Consider the following 6,000-nt stretch of genomic DNA (forward strand, 5'->3'; position numbering starts at 1 on the left):
TTGCAATAAAAACACCGTCTAGTTAGAAAAACAGTGGAACCTTATGACTTGAGGGATTTAAAGCTGCACAGTAGCTAGCCTGTTTCAATTTAGGGCTCATTCTTTAAAACTGAAACCGGAGGATAGCAAATTTTAATATGTTTTAGTGTAAAAATCAATTAAATGCAGCCTGCCTGGCTGCGCTAAACACTTCTTGAACTATACGTGATTGTTAGGACGACCCTGCTTGAGCAGGGATGTTGGACCAGATGACCGCACTGTGGTCCCTTCCAACCATAACCATTCCGTGATTCTGTGTTAACTTTTTTTCGCATTGCTCCTCCCCATCTCTGTTCATTGCGAACCAGCCATTAATTGCTGTCGTTACAGCTGCACACATTTTCGTTTAGTCTCGGGGGTGTGTGCACTGGTGCTTAGTGCGGCTTGCCGTGGAGGAGTCGCAGGAAGCGGGGCCAGCACAGAGGATGCTCCACTCAGCGCCCCATCGCACCCATCCCTGGCTCAGGCAGACCTCCTAGCGCACTCGCGCAGAGGACCGAGAAAAATACGCCCGCCGCAGCTCCGCGTCTGGCCTGGGGAGGCTTGTTGGGAGCTGCCTCCGAGCAGGGGAATGGCTGCTCGGCAGTGAATGAGCTGGGCTTTAAGGCGCGCCTGGTGCGTGTTCATAAATTTAAAAAAGAAAACAAAAAAGAGAGAAAGACGATAAAAAGTCGAGGGGCGTACGGGACGAGACGGGATTGGACCCAGCATGTGAGCGAGAGCCTGTTGTACCTCGCCAGGCGGTGCAGACAGGCGCTGCCCCCTGTCTTTCCGCGTTGCGGGCAGCATTGAGGAGCTGCCAGGGCGGCTGCGACACGTGCTCAGAGGTCTCTCCCTCTACTGTGTCCTGTGCCGTACTGGGGCCACCAAGTCTGCAGGCACCGGGCACATTTCCACTCAATCCGTCAAACGCCGGGGGTTAAGGCCATGGACAAAGCCCCTGAGCCCCGGGCCACTGCCAGTGCCATCCTCTCTTGGGGGGACTTTTGCAGAGGCACACTGGCAGCAAGATTCCATTTCCTCCCCTCCAGCAGGGCTGTGAGCCACAAAGCCCCAGTGCTAGGAGCTGCCTATGCACCTCACCACCAGTGCAGATTGTATTTTTGCTAAATTGCACAATGGCACCCATTGACAGGGGTTTTCCAGGATCACTGTCACCAGTGGGCAATTTTCTTTCCTCTCCTTTCCCCCACTTTTTCCCTGTACTTCCCTGTAGTCTTTAGATTGCAAGGGAAATCTGTACCTTTGAAGGTCAGGCCTTGTGCTCCTTACTGAGCTGTCTCCAGAAAAACTGCTGGGAGCAGCACACACATGTATATACACAAACATGAGAGAAAGAAACCTAAAAGGAGCCAAAGGCTGGTCAGTTGGAGGATGAAATCCACACCTAAGTTGCAGTCAAACACCTCTATTCAAGTTTCAGCTTGGGAAAATAACTGCTTTTCATTAGGAACCAATGTGCCATTGCTCTTGCTTTTATTCAATCTAATCAGGTCTGATGGGGTGGTGGGGCTGTGTTGGAAAACGCAGTTTTCCAGCAAAACTTATGCTAACTAAACAGGCCTGAGCAAAGCCTCAGCATACTCAGGCCTCAGTAAAAATCCTAACAAGCTGTTATGAGAAACTAACACCTGGGAACCACAACTGTGTTTCTGAGCTGTGGGAAGAATGTCATGGGAAAGAATAGGGAGTCAGAAGTGTTATGAGAAAAGGATAAGGGAGTCAACAGGAGGATCCCTGAATGTGTGAGAACAGACTGCAGATACGTGTGTAACTATAATTAGTAACATCTGTAACAGTATATAAGTTTCTCGTGTAGTGAAATAAAAGGGAGCTTGCTTTAAACCCACTTTGAGACTGCCATGAGTTCCCTCTCGTCGTTATGTCAGGGCTGAGAGATGGGGAATGGACTGGTGGACAGGGATTTTGGCTCAGCCTTCAAAACAGTAGAAGACTGTCTCTTTACCATAAAGCTTCAGACCTGCTCTGCCTGCCTCTTGCATGTTAGGCTGACTTCTCAAGGTTTCACAAAATAAACCAGTACACTTATATTCTGGCTCTTGGTTCCAAAACACAATCTGAAGTCTCTATTTAACAAGGGCTATCTTAATCTCCTCTCTTTTCCTGTAATCTGGAGGGATTTTTGTGGTGGTGGGTGATACCACCTTGGGAACTGCTGGGGAGCCGAGTACTCCCAGTACAGCAGGGCTTCACTGGTGGGAAAACATCCCTGTCCAATTAACACAATAAGTCCCTCCCCAAATTATGTAAATCCCCCTGGCTGTAACCTAACCCCTAACTCCATCCCTCCCTTCTCCCCATTGGTTGTGGTGTTCCCCCCGCCTCCTCTCCCCTGACCCCAGGTGATCCCTATATCTAGGGACACCTGGGGCTCTTCTTCCTCTTTCACGCTGGAACCTTTCGGAATAAATATCTGGAACATCCAGCTGATTGAGCCTCTGGATTCTTTGTCTCTGGTAACGTGTGAGCTATCCAGCTCTCTGGGTGAGTGAGAATCTGTGCCTTACACCGGCACGGGTGTGAGAAGGGTCTTTCTGTACAGCACCAGAGCAGTGCTGGCTGGAGTGATCTCTCAACAGCCTTAGAGACACTTTCGGTAAACGCAGAGGCCTGTTTCCACCCCTCCTCCCCCGCCCCTGCGTTAGATTTTTTTAATTTTTTTTTTTTTTTTTAGCAAATGCAAGAGGGGAATTACTGCAGGGATTTAATTTGCCTTGTTTATTGGGTGTAGGTGGCAAGGGGGTGGGTCAACTCACCACACCTTGTTTTTGTTGTTTTGCTTTTTTTCCTTAAGGAAGATGTGTCAGTTTAAACATCTCCACCTGGATTGTCAGAGCTGTGGCTGCCCCCAGTTTTTCTCATAGCTGATACCTGGGTGCTACATTCCTAGCAATAACATTTTTCCTAATCTGTTTTTAATCAAGATGCCCTTATTTACGTTTGTAAGTGTTGTGGTACAAACTGTATTTCCCCACCCCTTTTCCTCCCTTATATGGTTATCTTTCTCCTATTGTGCTGCCTTCCCTGCCCCTGCCCCTGGCCACTCCCTCGGGTTTTCCTTTTGGTTTCTGTACCCCAACTCTGCCTCTGTGCCCAGAGATCACTGGGCCAATGTGCTGTCCCCACCCCCCTGTCCCTACAGAAAAACCCTCACCTTCCACCATGTTGATGTCTATGCATGTGGATGTCTGTGTACATGAGGTCTTTGCCCATGAGGCATCTCTGCCTCTGGGAGGTCTTTGGCCTCTGGTGCACCATGTGAATAAAATCTTCCATGGACATCGTGCATAGACCCTTCTTGACTCCTTTACCACCACCGGTTTCAAAGAGCAGACGGAACCAGAGCTAGCCTTTTGGCTCCCCAGCCGGGTAATGCACAGTGACCAGCCTTTGGAGGGAAGGTTTGGTGGACAGGGGCGCCTACCCGGGCTGGGCAGAGACGCTCTTTGGTAAGGTCTGCTATACCATTCCCTCTATCCACAACATGTAAGCACTGCCGGCTGTGTACCCAGACCTGCTTTTCCACACTAAGGGTTTTTTTTCCTAGCTTCAACAACTCAAAAGGATCCCACAGATTTTGTATGTCAGACTTGCTCTGTGGGTGAAAGCCTGCGAAGGTGTCTCCTAGGGTAGAGTGCAATATGAAATCCTCTATACCTGATCCTCCCAATGCTTGGACAGCCAGAACTGACATACAGAAATCTCATGGATTTGGTCATATACAAATAGCTTCATTTTGTAAGGTTCCGTGTCTTCCTTAGGTCACCTTTGTTCTCAAAAGTACTGTATTATAACCACTAATACTGCAGAGCTTCATACTTTCTCCAATCAGATAAGGGATCAAATTCAACAGAGCTTAATAATTGATAACACTGATTTTATTTTAATACATTTTTCCAGGTTACTCATTGCCTGTGGCCATGCCACCAAGAAGATTGCAGTGCATAAGCATCTGATTACCTTAATAAAGAACCTGTCGCTGTTGAATCGCTAGCAGAGTGAAGAACCAGGCCGATCAAATGTGGCAAAATTCTGAATTTTATTATTTAATTCTAAAACTTATATAGACTTTCAAAGATCGTCCAGATTGGGTCAATTCAAAACCTCCCCCTAGGCCGATTGGCCAGGCTTGAACCGCCTATCTTTCCAGAGACCATTTCAATAACATCCAAACTTTATCTTTGTTTATAGAACACAGGAAGAAGAAGAGAAAAATTCCCATGGGAAAGAGTCTGTGCTTGCCACAAGAACCAACACTGAAATGAAATGCATACCCTTCTGCTGAGTGTGGCAGAACAGGGAACAAAAACAACTTGCAGGAAAATAAGCTGGTTTTATGTATCCTTTCAGGTTTTTGCATCTCACACATTTTCATCATGCAAGGGCACAGACCTGCCTCAGCCACATACCTGGCTTACATTGGCTGTGACATAAAATAAGGTCACAAGGTAGCACCTACCCTGCATTTTGCAGAACAGAGCATCTACTTGAATATGCCACCTAAACCTCCCTATTTCTCTGAATAAATGCCCCATCCACCAAGTGCCATACTTGCTACCTTGTGTGTGGGTTTTGCAGTCCCGTGGCAATGATGTGCACTTCCTTCCTTCCTTCCTTCCTTCCTTCCTTCCTTCCTTCCTTCCTTCCTTCCTTCCTTCCATCCATCCATCTATCCATCCATAGCAATTGAAGATAACAGACCACTGCTTTGTCATCTAGCAGGATCGCCTTTATTAAGCACACTCGAGTATTTATGTTTTTTCTGTTTACACGTTTTAGGATCAACTATGCAGCCAGCCAGTAGGAGAGAGAAAACAATCATGCAAAAACAAGAATAGCAGAGCCGATGTTTCAGTCTCCTATCAAGAAACATCCATTCATCCCACACACACATCCACAGCCCAGTGTTCTGGGCCTGTTAAACAGCGCATTCTCACATAGGTATTTATGGCTGGAGTTGATCCTTTGGTATGTGCTTTCCCATAGGAATAGGGCTGTTATCAAGGTCAGGATGGCCGAGCAGGCCAAGCAGGCTGGCAGCCCGGGCAGCTGCTGCTTCTACACCATCCATCCATCCATCCATCCATCCATCCCCAGTCATATGCTGCTCTATTGGGTTTGCATGGCAAGGTTCTGGTAGTGGGGGAGGGCTACAGAAGTGGCTTCTCTGCAAAGCTGCTGGAAGCTTCCCCTATGTCCGACAGAGCCAATGCCAGATGGCTCCAAATTGGATCTGCCACTGGCCAAGGCTGAGACAATCAGCGATGGTGGTAGCACCTCTGTGATAACATATTTAGGAAGGACAAAAAATGATTTTGCAGAATTCCGGGCAGAGAAGTGTCGCTGTTGAGCCGCTAGCAGAGAAGAGATCCCGGATTCTCAGCGTGGCATAGAAAAAGCACTTTATTATTTTGAATCCAACATATATATAGACTTTTCAGAGGTCACCCAGATTGGTCAGTCAGAAACCTCCCCCTAGGCCTGATTGGCCAGGCCTGAACTGTCCAAATCTCGAGACACTGTTTCAACATCCAAACTTTATCTTTGTTTATAAAACACAGGAGAATGTTCTCATGGGAAAGACCTGTGCTAGCCACAGAGAAGAGAGAAGTGAGAATATGCAAGAGGAACAACTCTGCAAGGTCAGAGGAGAAGGAGGAGGAGGAGCTGCTCCAGGCACCTGAGCTGAGATTCCCATGCAGTCCATGGTGCAGCCCATGGTGGGGCAGCTGTGCCTCTGCAGCCCATGGAGATCCACGGGGGTGCAGAGATCCACTTGCAGTCCATGGAGGAGCCCCACACTGGAGCGGGTGGATGCCCAAAAGAGGGCTGTGGCCCCTTGAGAGGCCCACGTGGGAGCAGGGTCCTGGCAGGATCTGTGGACCCATGAGAAAAGGAGCCCACACTGGAACAGGTTTGCTGGTAGTGTTTGGAAAATCT

This window comes from Lichenostomus cassidix, chromosome W, assembly GCF_008360975.1.
Source record: "Lichenostomus cassidix isolate B80296 chromosome W, HeHo_3.0, whole genome shotgun sequence".
Lineage (NCBI taxonomy): Eukaryota > Metazoa > Chordata > Aves > Passeriformes > Meliphagidae > Lichenostomus > Lichenostomus cassidix.